Source organism: Fundulus heteroclitus, chromosome 20, assembly GCF_011125445.2.
Source record: "Fundulus heteroclitus isolate FHET01 chromosome 20, MU-UCD_Fhet_4.1, whole genome shotgun sequence".
Classification (NCBI taxonomy): Eukaryota; Metazoa; Chordata; class Actinopteri; order Cyprinodontiformes; family Fundulidae; genus Fundulus; species Fundulus heteroclitus.
This window is the reverse complement of record NC_046380.1, coordinates 19901693-19918653: the sequence shown is the minus strand read 5'-3', so window position 1 is coordinate 19918653 and position 16961 is coordinate 19901693.

Genomic DNA, 16961 nt, shown 5'->3' with positions numbered 1-16961 from the left:
GTGGACAGTAACATTGGAGTTTCAGAGTATTCCAATTAATGGTAAGCTTTGGCCTTGGCGCAACTTGCGTTTTTCTTGAATAACTTAAACAATTTTCTTTCATCTGAGGGAGACTGTTTGAGCCAAACCATTGAATCTGGGAGTTTGCTCTACAAAAAAAGAAAAAAATATACATGTCAAAAACACATCATAGTAATGTTTTTTTAGAGAGGAAAATCAGCCTAACGTAGAGTTTTGGGAATAGCACTGACCTTAACCCGACTGAAAATGAGTGTGCTATGTTTAAAAGCCAGGACCATGCCTTGGAACCACCTAGTTTACAGTAAATTATCTCCACCATGTCTGATGCAGAGAACGGGTCAAACATCTAGGCTGGATTTTGCCAAAACCTTCTTGATGTCTTCAAAATGTGTTTTCTCTGTAACTTACTAAATGACACTGATCTAAATGTGAAAAATTTAGTGGAGATTAGGAAATGTAAGTGTAATCCAAACTTCGTGTGGATTAATATAAACCCACAAAAAATTCAAACTATTTCTTTCTTTTTTATATCACTGATGAGGTATGTCGTATAATATTCCCACCCAGGAAAATACATTATTAAAAATTTCAAATTAAGGGTATTCACAGCCATGATTACTGAATGTAGACTTCCAACTGAAAATGTATTCAGTACAACATCCAGGTTACAAAATTCAGCTTTAATAATTCATTGTTTCAAATGAATAGTTAAGAGATCTATAACAAAACCTTGGACATAGGGTTCAACCATTCTGATTTCTAATGCTCTCGTGCCTCACACACACAAAAAAGAAACAGATAGTGGAAACTCTGCTGCTGCATGAGTGTTAAGAAGACACTGAATGTTACATAAGGAGCTGTCATAAATTAACTACATGTCATACATTTTAAACATGGTCTCAATGTTTTATATCATAATGCATGACTGACTGGGATATGTCCAGGGATTACTTGCGGGTTTGGCCTCCTTGGTTTCCCCTCCAAGTCAAGTATAATTTTGGGGGTCATGATGATGATAATGTCCCATGGTTCTCAAACTGTGGTAGATTTTGAGGTCAGGGTTGGTTGAGACACCTCCTACTTTGGCACTCAGAATTCTATCTTCTAGGGATCTTTCTGTTTCGTTTTTTCTACTTCAAACCTAAAAAAAACTCTGCTTCTCAGAAAAAAAGGAATGCATAATGCAGGTAAGTCACTTCTTTCTCCTTCCATTTTTGTCCATCCTGTTGTATTGTTGCTTAACAATAGGCTGATTGATGATTGCGTAGATAGATTCTTGAAAAACTTTGGTACTGAAGTGGTACCAAAGGTGGGTAATGATGATTTAAATTTACTTGAGTACTTCTCATAGTATTATTTGGAGTTACGCCACTCTTATTTGTAATCTTTTTTTTTCTTACTGTACCAACCTCTGGTCACTTTACTGGATGAAGAACAAAGACGTTTTTACTAACTATGCACAGAAACACCCACACAGTGTATAGTTAGGAATGAATTGTAGGATGGACACAAACTGCCTTGTTCTGATGTTATTTTCCATCTGCAAGCCCTGCTGTTGCATTTTGAGAGACAGTATATCAGGAGTAAGTTTGTCGTTTTTAGACATTCATATGATTAAGTCTGAAAATATTCATACCCTGGCAGATTTTTGCCATTAAGAAGTCTTTTGATTTTACCCACATGCCTCTTGATACTGGAACTAATATGAACATTGTAAAATTGCTCTGCCTGATTTAAAGATTATGTTAATGGCAAGGCGGTGTTCCAACCTCAAATGTGGATTGAGGATGAGCCATCAAAATACAAAAAAGCGAAAAGCTAGTCAGCAGTTATAAGAAAGGTTTGATTGCTCTAATGCTGTATTATATTGATTGATGAAAGAGATACAGGTGATTTTTAACAGGCTATTTTTAAATAAAATCTAAATGAGCAGATTTTTTTCCAGGATAATTAAAATTCTTAGTTGAAAATCATTTTAAATATAAATCCCATAAGCTATGGATAATAATGGGCTTAATTGTAAGATACCTACTGTGAGTTTTGGTTTCAGAAGTTTATGTTAAAAACGAAGATTTGGAAACTTAGGTTTGCTGTTCCCTAATTTGTTATTTTGTACCAATGTTATATATTTTTGCTAATTATTTCATGGTTAAAAGTATCACAATTTGTTTATTATTCTTATATTTTCCTTTGTGTGGTTACATAATTTCCAAAACACACATAGGATATTACAAACCGTCACTTGGTACTTCATTAGTCCTTTATCTGAATACTTTGTTTTCTCTTATTGAGTTATTTTGTATGACTACTTTTTACTTCTACTCAAGTAACAAGAACAGTTTAAAATAATTTAAAAATAATCACTATAACAGAGTTAATGTAACAGTAAATGCAACTAGATACTACTCACCTCCGATAACAAGTACCTGGGTAATGTTTTGAAAAAAAAAAATACGTCTAGGTTTACTGCACCATAAGTTTTGTTTCTAGTTTTGTAAGAATATTTGGAAGTTACGCCACTCTTACATGAATATAATTTTGGCTACTTTATTACTTTGAGTGACTGTTCACTGTATAACAGACAAGTATTTTATAACCAAAAAATGTGGACCTACACACATTACAGTTTATGGTAAATTGAGACCTCATCGTTCTAGAGTTTTTTTCTGTCTGCTGAGCTTGCTGTTATGTGGAGGTCAAGTGAATGTACATTACAAATAATATGCTGGAAGTACTTTGCACTGTTCTAACAGAAATTAACAATTGTATCGGTAATGCTTTAAAAAGCTTTATGTTTGGATTTGAAAATTGCTGTTTCTTTGCCTGGATTTATCATTCGGTTTTGAGTTTCTTTATTATTTACACATTCTTTATTTTTTCTTCAAAATGCCAGAATTTTTGCATATTAATATTTTATCTGAGTGCATATTTTTTTTACAACATAAATCAGATGTTTTTGCTTAGTACTAGTCGTTTTATCAAACAGACTACTTTTTTTTTCTTTTTCTTTTTTTTTTTACACATGAGTGATTTGTTTTCATTATAAACGTTTACCCCTACTTGAGTGAAAATACACTGAAGTACAGACAAAACACGTGAGCACTCTGCTTATGTCTGGCTGTTGCTTCTTGTTCCGGTGTGGAAACCCGTTACCAAGGCGCGTCACGAGGGGGGGCGTGGCAACAGGTGAGAGTCGTAACCAGGAAGCAGGAAGTAAACAACACTGGCTGGCTCCGAAAACGTTGCAAAACTTCTTTACAAGATAGTTTCTTACTTTTTTAATAGTCTGTGAGTCTGGTGTGGTGTGGAGAAAGGTAGACCACTTCACGATGACAAAGTGTTAAGAAACGGCTCTGACGTTTTCCAGGATGTCAACGCAACAGGTACATTTAAAGGCTCGCCTCCTACCTGAGAGCAGATCCGATCATATATAGACATTTTTTTTTGTTGAATTCACGAATAAAGTCGTGGGCGTTAACTTCTGCATAGGTTGTTTTGACGTAAAACTATAGAATAAGTGTGCAGAGGAAAGAGCGACTAAAGTTGTTTTGCCTTGAATAATGTCGATCACACTGAGCCAAATCGTCACTGTCCTCTCGCTACTTGATTGATCGACCCGCTGCTGTATTATTTTCGTTTTTAGTGCTGTTAGCTGGGATCCTAACAGCGACTGTTAGAATAATATAGCCTCAAATGAGGAACTACAGTTGCTTGTTAACTCTTGTCCAGTTCTTTCGTTTTTGTTGTTGTTGTTTGGTGCATGGAAGTAAAATAATTGTTGATATATGCGCTTCCCCGTTCAAAAAAAGTCGAAATTAACGAGGAGACAATAAATTAATCAATCACCAAGTAAAGATTACTACTTAATTATGTGAAACTGCCTTCATGTAAGTTTTCTCATTAGCTCTACTGTTGAGCAGCATTTAACTATTAATGGCACTCATTAATAATTGCTCCAACATCCGTACTGTTTTCTTCTTCTCTTGATAATACTGTAGCCAAGTAATCCATTACTCTAGAGCTTATTTTGCCCCTTCAAGTGAAGTGGTGCAACACATATGTCTCACTCATAGCTAAGCTGTCCTTCAGTGTTTTACTGAAAACCCAACTGCTTTGTTACCACTAAAAATGCACAGAACCCTAATAATCCGTGTTTCGACTTGTCAAGCCCTCACTGACGAAGCTTTAAACAGCATCATTTCATCATGATTAGATCAGTCGCTTCCATGACGACAAAATTAGCAAGACCTGAGAGGGAAAACTGAATTATGCATTGGAATATTTAACTTGTCGAGTATAAATAATACATACGAGTTGCAATCTAACAAGTAGATCAGTCTCGATGACGTAACGTTCGATATGCAGCAGCTTCTCATTCTAACACAGCACTTTGCTTTAAAGTCATCAGTGATGTAATGAAGGGCTGCTTAGTATGCCTCGGGACTTTGCAGAGTCATATATTATTACTTAGAGTGCAGGAAGATATTAGTTAGTTTGTCCAGATTTCTATTCAACAGCATTATAGAAGCTCTTCGGTTTAAGCAATTATCAAACCTAATTCCCAATTTGTGTCCTTCTTCATTTTTAATTAGCTTACCATTAGCCTATCATTAGCACAATTTAATTAGGGGGTACACATCAACTAAAGTTTAACCAGCACTAAGTTCCTCATTTGTTTCTAATTTGTTTTCTGGTAAATGCTCACAGTTTACTGTCCCTCACTTATGTCCGTTGGTTTGACTGCAAATACAGATTTATTGCACATCATCTGAAGATGAGAGTCGCAGATGGCGTAATGGTAGAGCTTCATGAAAGCGCGTTCAGACAAGAATATAATCTCCAAAGACTACTGCCTACCTACATCTTGCTCTGCGTATTGAAAATAATCCAGCAGATTTCTTTTACCTGGAGAGATAAGGTTCCACCACAGAGATAATCTTTACACTTATACGTGACATGTAGAGTTATATTTAAAGGAACTTTTATGAGAGCATTAATCCCGAAGCAGGCAGCGGTGCCAAGACTATGGTGCGTGGTAACTCTGCAGGAGCGGCCGAGATTCACGGCGTAGGTTGAGGGAATCCTTTGACAGGACACCTATTAGTACCCCTGGCTTGAGGCACATTGTCATTAGTCACAAGCAAGGTAGGACACAGCAAAGAAATGGAAGGAGGTGCTCGTCAGGGGAAACTGGAACTGCACAATACAATAAATCGCAATTGTTGATATGTGCGGAAATATCCGCATTTAAACTTTGCGTTGCAGTACATATGGTGGTGGCAGCATCATGCTGCCCGAATGTTGTTTTTTTTTTTTTTTTCAGCCGGATCAGAGTTGATCGGAAGGCGAATGAACAATTTTCAAAGAAAACCAGTTAGAATAATTTTCAAAGAAAACCAGTTAGAGGCTGCAAAATACTTCAAAATGTACCAGAGGCTCACCTTCCAGCGCAGCAATGACCCAGAACATCTAGCTAGAGCTACAGTGGAAAAATCCAGATCTAAAAGCAAGAAATATTTTGTGGCAGGTTTAGAAATTAAATACAGACACCATCAAGAGATCTTAGTGATTTTTGAAAGAAAAAATAATAAGTAAACATCTTAGTGTGTATAAGTACAAACCTAGTGGAGATATACCTGAAAACACATACCCATTTGTTTAAAAAAAAAGAGCAATTATTTTCCTTAAACATCACAATTATGCAATACCGTTTTGTTGGTGTGTCAGATCAATTCCCCCTAAATCACAACTGTAGTCTTTGGTTGGAATGTGGAAAAATATGCATAAAGTTCAAGGGGCAGGAGCATTCTAGCAAGGCCCCTGTACACTACCAATTAAGAGCCGGCGCTAAATGATGCGTTAAACGTGTCACACAACAATCCAGCCTCGTCTCTGTTTCACTGCTCCTCGTGTCTGACGGCGCCACACGTGATAAATTGTTCCTGTTGGGTCTGCTGGGCTTCGGTCACGCTCGCTGTGCTTTCTAATTATTGCTGCAAACACTAATACTCACAAAGTCCACATTACAAAACGATCCCATGCACAGCTCTTGCTTTAAACACACCAAGGAATAATAGATGATTTGTATGATTAGTGATGGTCCAAGAAAGTGTCACTTTTTTTTGTGCTTACTCAGAGATTCACAGCCCTGCTGCGGAGCTTTCGCTATGATTTATAACCCATGGCTGTTCAGCTGTCATATCTCCTGCGTGTATTTCCTTTTTATCTGCGCTACACATCATGAACCGAGCTGTTAGGTTTATGGGCTCTTTAACTACCCCACTGTTACATCTTATTGGATTCATTTGTCTTTTTAGGCCGGGTTAAGGCTTCACCCTGGCATTATTGCATCGGTGATCCTGGTCTGCGCGGCGGCAGTCGCTGCTGCCGTATTGATCATCCGAAAATACTGCTTCCCAGTCAAGTAAGCAGGCTTGATTAATGAGCCGTGGCGTGATTATTTTAAACCATTAACGCAGGAGAAACTCATCAGCCTGTTCTGTCACGTAACTTTATTTCCAGCGAGGCGACGTACAGATACTCGCTGCTGAGGCGCATGGAGGACCAGGAGTCGGCGGTGACAGAGGAAGATGGCGACAGGGGGCCCTCCACAGTGGGAGAGGAGTCAGATGAGGTCAGTGCATTGTGGCATCTCTGACTGTAGCTTTCACTCTCCTCTGTCCCCCAGCACAAGTCAACACAGCCATAACCTTCCTCATCTCATGCAACCTCCCCCTTTTTTTTTTCCTTTTTTGTCTTGTGACAGGAGCTACTGGAATAAATCTCCAACTGGGACGTAGCCGAACTGACTGGAAAGGAGTCCATTGTCGACGGCTTGTGCGGTACAGAGGCCTGCAGCTGACAATCATTTGCAGACGATTTTTTTCAGACTTTTTTTTTTTTTAACCTCCTGCTGCTCATCCTAAAATGTTAGATTTAATACAGTGTAAGACAAGAACATGTTACAAACACTCACATTTGAGAAGCCGGGACCAACAAGTATTTTCTCTCTTTGAGATTTAACTCAGGTCAGTTAATTTTTACTAACACCCTCTGATTGATCTACTGAGGAGCAGATAATAGACTTGTTTCACCTGCCCTGTGGACTCATCATTCATTTAAATTCGACTCAGACTTTTATCTTTTGTTTGATGTGAGGTATTGATCCTCAGTTGCATCGTAGATTCCCACGAGTTGAGTCAGTTTCCATCAGAGAACAGATACAGTTAAAGTTGACGCCTTTGAAGTGACACCAAGCTGTCGATAAGCATTAAGCTTTGACCTTGTTTTTACCTCCGGCTACTGTTGGACCTTCTGATAGGTTGAGGTTGTACCTGCAGGCATAACCCAGGGCTTAAAGAAACTAAAGGAGCCATCTCTGTTTTCCATTGTCAGTATTCTTTTAAAATGTGCAACAATAGAACATAAAATGAGTATTTATTATCAGAGGTGGCAGAGAGGATGGGCAAAGTATCAGACAGAATGTGTATTTTTTGTGATTTTTATATCTACAGATGATTTAGAAGAAATATTTATTTTAATACTTTAGTGCTTATCTACCTAAACTATTTGAACGTTCGCACTTTTTTAGGCTGCCGCTTGCGACAAAGCTAAGTTTTTTTCTGCTTATGTGAAAAAGAGGGAAATAAAGAGCCGCTGTGCAGATTCTTTCTCTTTTCAAATTAAAATATTTGACTATTGTCCAGGGCCTTTTTTTTTTACCCTCTTTAGAGATTTAGGAATTATTTATTATTGGTAGATTTCAGCATATCTGCTCTGTCATACCAGGGTGTTTAAAGGAGATGGATGTTGCCACTGCTGACAACAACCCTGTTTTTTAAACCAGTCATATTGAAACTTGAAACACCATCAAGGTCCAACATCTATTTAATGGGAAAATTCTCAAATAAACTGCCTCAAGTGCCCTGATGAAAGTGGCTTATGATGTTAGGAAGAAATATATTCTCACATAATTTTCATATAATATGAAAATTATTATAGTATGACAAGTTTAGTCAGTACTTGTCATTAAAATGCTTATCCCTAGAGCATGCCTTGAATGAATTTAGAGGAAAATGTTATGTTAGTTAATATTTGATAAGAGAAGTTTCCAATTGTTGAATATTATATCTTCCGCAGTGATGCTGTAGAAGCAGCTTCCATGAGTGGTATAACCCTTTAAGTCTCTTTTGTTGCCGCTTCACGTCCGTCTATCTCTTATATAAATTCTGAGGGTAGACTGCCGTTTGCACACCTCAAGTCTAAGAAAAGTGGACAGGATTACCTGAATGGCCACAAAGCAATCTTCTGCTGTGAATGGGGGTCAAACCCAAAACGTGCTCTATTCACTTAAATCACTACAACCTCTTTCTACACATAAGTGTTTTAAATTTGAACATGCAAAATAGTATTTTTTTTCTACATTTCACCTAGGGAATGAACTAAACACTGTCCTAGAGATGGAAAAATCTGGTTGTAACACGTTAAAAAGGCTCATTATAATCAGCTTTAAAAGTATGCAACATTTGAACTATTTTCACAGTTTCACAGGAAGCCGGCTGTTATATTGCTCTCTTTAAAGCCACCAGACTCCTTTTGAAAAAGTGATAATTTTACCTCACAGATCACATGGGTTGCATCTTCACAGAGGGAATCAATCTTCAGATCTGAGCCATTGTGTTGGAAATCTAAGTTGCACTTAACACAAATGATCTGTAAATGATTGTGGCATCCCTTTCTCTGTATGCACTTGAGAGTAAAATTATGTTTTTTGTCAAAGGAAAATGGAAGCCTTAAGGAGCTCATGGATGGTATATAGCTGAGATAGATACGATGAAAAAAAAAAAAGTTGAACAAGTTGACGTTTTTATTATTGCAATGTTTATATAAAATTCTCACCAGATGTCAGTTACTATACAACTATTACACATATAAGGCCCCTTTCCAGCCAAAGTGGATTTATTTATTTCATTATAAAATGGATATATTTATTTTTCTGTATTTGAATTCCCATGCAATATGCGTGCTTCCTGTTTCCACTCCGCTGAAATGTTCAGAAAAAAATTATTTCATTCAGCCTAAAGACGTATGGGGGAGTTGTGACAAAAACTGCACTACACCTCCAGTCCAGTGGGGGGCAGTGATAAGAAACCAAAGGCATCACCAGCTATTCTCATCCTTACTTGAACAGTTTCTCCATTTAGTTTTTCTGTTTCATTTTTGAAGAACTTCAGCAGTTTTGGCATCATCGCAGGCATGTGCTAAACACGAGCGCATTATTCATCTCTAGATTTACTCTCCTGCTCTACCGAGAAGGCAATAAAGTTCAGTGTTTTGTTTGTCAAATGAAACACTGAAATAAACCAAACACCAACCATTAGATATCCTCTCCTGCATTATATGTGTTCAACATCCACTCATTGGTGAAAGCCAACCGGACGATGTGTTAGGAATCAGGCGTTCTCGCCGGGTAGAGCAAGCTTTGACTGCCCGGTCAGCTGACAGCTGACGGGGTTGCATTTGCCGGGACTATATTGTCCAAATGTTTGGCAGTATACTTAAAACAAACTCCAGTATGTTTTGTTATATTTTTCTGCAGGGGAGTCTTGTGCAGTGTCCATGCATAGGGGTCACTGCGGTTAGTTGTATTGTGTGATATATTCAGGGAAAACAAAATGTTCCTGGGGATTCCTGAAACTCTCTGCAAGTAGTCCTTGACTCTTGGACAACTCGACTGAATATTATGTTATCCCCTATGTCACGAATCTTGCGAGGAACTCCTTCTTGGTGTGGTCAATTTGATTTCCTCACTGGTGCTTAACTGGAACATTGAAAAGTTTAATAATAGGGTTGCAAACATCTTGCTTTCACCCATGATGAGATGCTTTATCAATACCTACTGTTTATAGGGCATCATTTGGGACTAAACAAACTGATATTACTTTTAACTGTTGGCGAGCAGGATTGCTTTCTAAATATAGATTTCAGCAAATTTCATGGCTCTCTGTGGCTTTTTATGTTTTCTTTGCCTAATGGCTTCACTAATTACTCCGTCTCTTATTCCACTTTATTACACATACATTTATATTTTTATGTGGGGATTATTTTGGTTTTTGCCAATGCTTGGGTTGAGTTTCATGGCAGCAGCACCGTTTAAAGATCTATTTATCTGAGAAAGCCTTTTTTTGTCTTCAGTACTAATCTCACCCAGTGTAGATGGACCTCTGTAACGGAGAACACCACTGGATTTGCTGGTGACCCCATATCTTTCATGTTATTGTTGATTAGCTGTTTGGGTTTGGACTAATGGTACAAGGAGAAAGACTAAAACAAGATAAACATTTTATGCATTTAAGAAAATTGCCTATTTAAATATGGTCAAATCTGTGTTGTGAATAAATCAGCAGTATTTCCCTGGTAGTGTAATAAATGTTGTTAATTAGCAAGCAGAGCATTTTTAATTTCAAACAGTGTTGCAGATCACGAGTGTATAACTTCCTGCGCAAATGAAATTAGCTCTCTCTCAAACTATCACATTGATATTAGATGCTTAATTTTTTTACTTTTTTTAAATTTGAAACAAGCTAAATTATCTGCATCTAGAAATAGAAGCATTGGTAGGTGATCCTCCACCAGCTGGCTGGCCGATTCCCTTTTAAAACAGATTCTTCTTTTATTAACCCACTTAAGGTCAATTATGTGCAGAGCTTCGAGTCCAGCGCCGTCTTTTGAATGGGCATCAGCATTTTGCATAACGTTTTCTGACACCTTATCCAACAAAAAGAAGGAGGAGGGGGAGAAAAAAAAGCAATTGCAACTGTCTGGCTGTTTGGAGCAAACACTGATGTGGTGAGTGTCACAGGATGCCGACGGCACTTCATAATGAGTAATTTATCAGAAATTACTTTACTTTGTTTTCTTTCACTCTCTTTCTTCGCTCACCATCCATGTGATCTGAAAATGAGGAAATAAAACCAGACTGCGGTCTTGTGTCTCCTCTTTATTGGGTTTGTCATGTTATTGTTGTGCTGTTTATCTGTGAATGTGGATCACTGTAATGACGTGAATGCTGAACGTTTCTATATTGGTGAATTATTTGTGAAATATATAAATGTATTGATTATTAAACATATTTATCATTTCAACTGTTTAAAATGGTGTTTGGCTTGCTCTTTGTCAAAAAAATGTACGTTAATTATATTGTTTATACAAAAGGAATCCAAATGTTTACCTCAACGATCATGAATTTTATTGCTCGCTTTTTAAATACGCTGTTCAGTTACTGTTTTTTTTTCTTTCCCTGCTGACATTTTAATTAGAGTTTGACATGAATGATTTCTTTCCACTGTTTTTTTGTCTTGGACTCTGAAAGCATTGAGGTCCCCCATATCAGACCGGTAGTACACAAGGGCCCTCTTATGGTTCTCTTTGGTATTACGCATTCATTTAGTCTAATTCTGATTTTAAGATATAAAACTAAATATTAAATTAAAATGTTATCACTGTAGACAGGGACTTGATTAGACGAGGGAACACGAAACCTAAAAGATAAATTAAATACCGGCTACACTCTCAGTGCCTTCCTATGAGCCCAGCTTTGCTCTGTTGAGATTTTACTGCTGGTAATTTCACAGATTAATGTGTTTTCAAATAAAAACGACTTTAAAGCAAAATTGCCGCAATCTTAGGGAATGATTTCCCCCAATGATCTTATATCAAACCCTAATATTTCAATATAATTTAAAATAAGTTCTCTAAACTTGAGCACAAAATTCAACTCAGATCAAAGATTTTGAACAAGATTTGTAAAACATACAGCATTTTAAAGCGCCAAGCATGGTTAAAGCTTCTGTAAAGGTTTACATATGGACAGATGTTTACTCTTTTCCAGAGTAATTAAATTATGTCCAGGATAATGGATGTGATTGCAGTTTTTTTTGTGATTTTATAATCATTGCACAGTTGTTGCCACTACTGGTAAAGATGTGTAGAAATGCAACCTTTCTTGCAATAGCAAAGGGTATTTTATTTTATTTTATTGTTTCTCAAAATTTCCTGAGTCAAGACTAGTGACAACAGTCTCACAGATTTTTATTTTTTTTTTTCGTTTAAATTATCTTCATTGAAATAGTATTTTTCTTTTTAATCCAGAATTTGCTGTTTGCCTGGGCTATAAACATGGTGTGACACAGGAATGTCTAAAAACCACTCATCAAAATGAGAAAGACAATAGAAAACCCCAATCATGTATTGCAGATGTTTTTTTGATCTTCCCATGGCCCCAAAATACAATATCTACTTATATACATGTGAGCTTTTGGGATGATTTAGATTTTTTTGCCATGGGGCCCATAATAGGGTGTTTTCACTGACGTCACTGGCCAACTTCCGGTCCGCCATATTGGGTGGCACACTTCCTTATCTCTAGTTGTCTTACACGTATTATCGTATCGCGAATGGATAAGTACGCCAGCACGCTAGAGCGACCAGATAAGGACGTATATCTGAGGAAATGTTCCGTGATCGACCATATGGACCCGTATGCCCTCCACGGTGCCTTGTTTAGCCGTAATCCAGATGATCGGCCAAATGTAGAGCACGGCGACATAGTGCATTACCTGGTGTTCGGTGAAAACCCTCTGCACACTCTTGAGGAAATGAGAGCTTACAAGGATCTAGAGGCTCACAACCAGTTCACATCTGGTTATGTACATCAAGGAAATCGCCATCATACGTGGACGGGTGAGTTTTAATAAGATGGTAAAAATGTAAACAATCCGACGCAAATGTGTTGCACCGCCCGCCGGCGGCGGGCGGTGCGCGAAGGCGCTTGGCTGCAAGGCCGATCGACGCCGCTCGCGGCTTTAATTATTTAAGCAGAACAATGACCAGTGCAAAATTAAGTTGTATTTACCGTATTGGCGCCGGTAGGAGCTGCAGATCATAAAGCCAGCAAACAGTGGGAACACAGCAACTCGTTCAAAGGTAAGCTGCGTTCAGACGGGCTCTGGCCCATGCTAGTTTAGTAGCTGCTAACCGCCAGTGCTAACAACCACTCGCGCATGTAATGTACTTTTAACTTGCTGCTATGTGTTTCAAACGTTTAGAACACACTCTCATTGACATCGGGATACTGTGGAAAGTTATGTTCGGTCTTACAGCCGCGATCCAAGCGAGCCGACGATCTCTTTATCTCTGTAACTCGTTCAAAGGTAAGCTGCGCTCAGCCGGCTCTGGCGCATGCTAACCGTTAGCGCTAACAACCACTCGCGCATGTAATGTACTTTTAACTTGCTGCTATGTGTTTCAAACGTTTAGAACACACTCTCATTGACATCGGGATACTGTGGAAAGTTATGTTCGGTCTTACAGCCGCGATCCAAGCGAGCCGACGATCTCTTTATCTCTGTAACTCGTTCAAAGGTAAGCTGCGCTCAGCCGGCTCTGGCGCATGCTAACCGTTAGCGCTAACAACCACTCGCGCATGTAATGTACTTTTAACTTGCTGCTATGTGTTTCAAACGTTTAGAACACACTCTCATTGACATCGGGATACTGTGGAAAGTTATGTTCGGTCTTACAGCCGCGATCCAAGCGAGCCGACTCTTTGTTATCGCTAACAGTTGTTCTCCGTGGTTGCGCCTCCAGGCAGGAAAGCGGTGGAAAATTAATCTGTTTCTATGTTTTTCCCATGGCGATCATGTGTTGCGCTGTTACAGCCCACAATACAGCAACGGTTTACCATGGTTGAAATCAAGTTAAGGTGAAATTAATCAAATTAAAACACGGCTGAGAGAGGGAGTACAGTATGCGGTAGTAATAGGCAGTAGAGGCGGCGGAGGCAGTCAACACGACAGCTGCGGAAAGTCATAACGCCCAAGCCCTATTATTAATATATTCTTCTTATATGTTTTAAATACTTAACAGTTAATTACCTGTGACAAAGTGAGCACCGCAGACTCTGGCGTATTCCAGCTTAACACCGTCCAAATCGGACCTGGATATCCGTGTCAGCCATAGGTGACAGCGTTGTTCAGACAGCTGTTTTTTTTTTTTCACACTGATTCACTATTACGGCTGGTAGGCGATAGAAAGCGTTGATCTCCACCTCCACGGGCCGTGCAACCAACCATTAAACACGTTTTCCCCATTGTTCACTTCCAATACTGCCTAAGGCGTCATACAATGCAGGTCAACGGTGCGAAACGACTGCCACCCAATATGGCGGACGCGCTGAGTAGTCACGTGAGCGTGACGTCAGCTGAAAACCCCCTATTCTTGGCGGCATCCATATTTGCCCAAGTAAAAAAAAAATGGCTGCAAGAAAATGGATACATGCCTATAGTTGTTGAAGCTATCGTAAATAAGACTGGCCGAGGATATATGTTTATGTTGCCATCATTGACAGTGAGAAGGACTGAAAGGAAGATGGGAAAAATATCTGAAAGCTCACGGCTAACGAACTGTACCAACTTCTCTGATTCATGTCCACTGTATTTCTATATGTATTGTATTTTGTCTTTGTGACTGGTTGTGGTCATGCACATTTTGTGATCGTTTGTCATCTCCCTTAAGAAGATTTCTATCCCTTCGTGTTCAACAATAGTTGTTTTTAACACGTTGTTGTTGTGCTTATTATAAAGTCCCTTGCAAAAGCATTCATACCTCTCTAACTTCTTCCAGATTTGTCATTTTGCAACCAAAAACCACAACGTCTTAATGAGATTTTGCGTTATAGATCAACACAGTGCATGTTTTGAACCAGAAGGGAAAAAAATCATATGTGGTTTTGCAACATTTTTTACACACATACTGTATGTGAAAAGTATGGTGTGCATTAGCATACAGTCACCCTGAGTCTTTAGGACCACATTAAGCTGCAGTTCCAAATGAAATGCTTTCGGAGTGCGTCTTCATGTTGTGTTTCATTTTGTCCTTGTTTAAGCCCCAAATTAGGAACATGGAGAAAGTTTCAGCAAAGCTTCATTATGAGCAGATTGGGGACTGCGTTCTGATCACTTCCCATCTTTTTGGTGGTTTGTTTCAACTATTCAACAAGATGTTGACTGTCAAAAAAAAAAAAAACTTGTACTTGACGTGTGCACACTGTCATTTTCTCAATGTCTGTGTATAGTTTTTGTTCCGATGTTCTGCCATCTGTACATAACTTTATTTGCGCTACCATCTGTAGGTTACAGCTTTTTATTTAACTGTCTGTGTTGTCATTCTTATGCCTTTTTGAAATCTTATTTTTGTCATTGCCTCTTTATACTGACGAAGAGTCCAGTAGTGTGGTTTATTTTGCTATATTTGTCTTGAAGATCGGGACTTAGTGCGGTATGGTACCTCTGAGTTGAGGGATTTACAGAAATGGGACAATAACATCATTTTGCAAGTTACAAGGAAGTCTCAAGTCCACTTCCAAGTCCTCATCCTGGAATTTCAAGTGAGTTCACCAAATATGTCATTTATTTCACAATAACAATAGTGTAAAAACATTATTGCAGCCTAAAATACAGATTTATTCAGTTGAACAAGCACCAAGTGAAACACTTAAAACAAAAAACCTCACTGATGTAACATTTTACATTAAATATCAATCTTAGTTATATGATGATTCAAATTCCGTTTACCATCCCAGTTGATATAAATGGCAAGGAAGCCCAGCCATTTGCAGTCAATAATGTTGCAGCAATCTCTCGTACTGAGAAAAGCACTAGACAACAGCGGGGAGCTAGGACTCCATTTTAACAGGAGGAAACCACTAACAGAATCGGGCTGATTAAGAGGAGCCATCAGAAGAGGGCATCAACTATCTAGAAAGAGAATATATATATATATATATGGATGGTTTGTTTTGATATTACAGGAAATATAAATGTTGGAATATTGTTGGAAATATTTTACTGACAGCTAGACGAATATAAATGTTTGCTGCTGTTCAGTTTCTTTAACTCTCACCAAGTTTAGTTACTTTTTAATTGTTGTAAATTGTGCACTGCTCAAGACTTTTTCTTTCTTTCTTTTATTTTTTACTGACAACTGAGAATGAGAACGGCCAGCACTTTTATAACAAAGGATTTTCAAGCATCCATGTTTTTAACTAACAAGCCAAAAATGATTAACCCTTAACTGAAACATTAGTCTTTAGCCTATATTTATCATTCTTTGTGTGAATTCATGTTTATACCTGTATGTCTACAGTTTTTGACCTGCTCATTTTTCATATTGCAGTTTGTTTTTGTTTCACTGCCTCATAATTTTCTGTAAATAAATGCAATTACTTTTCTCCTAATGACACCCTGTAACGCATATGTATTTATTTGTGCTTCTCTTCAGCAACTTCACTGAATGTTGTTAGATTGAGGGATTCTGGTTAGTTCGTGTTAACTGACTGGAAATCAGCCATGTTATTGTAGATTTTTTTTTTGTGTGTGTGTGGAAGATTAATTGTCTGATTACATGAAGTCAAATTCAAAGTCATTTAATATGTTACTTTAAACTAAGTTGAGTCCAAGTCATGTGACTGGAGTCCATATATATTGGGAACTGAAGCAATCACTGGCGTAACAACCTACCAATTATATACTAAGCTTCCAGGGCCATTCAATTACATTGTGTAGTATAAAAATATAATTTGAAAATGTAACAAGCCTGTAACACGAGAAGGTCACATATTATCATCCTGCGTTCTAGCCCATTTTCACATTGTCATCTAAATACCAATCGCAGTTTGCATTAATCGACTAAATGTTCCTCCATACATTCATTTACAAGAATTCACATCTGAGTAAAAAACAAAAAAATCTTTCTAAAAACAGATATTGGTCACATTAGTTCTTTCAATCCTTAATTAAGAAGATCAAGTGCAGCATTGTACATATCTTTGTTGAATGAAGATGAGGAGTATACCATCCACTATTCCTTTTTCTGATGAGCCT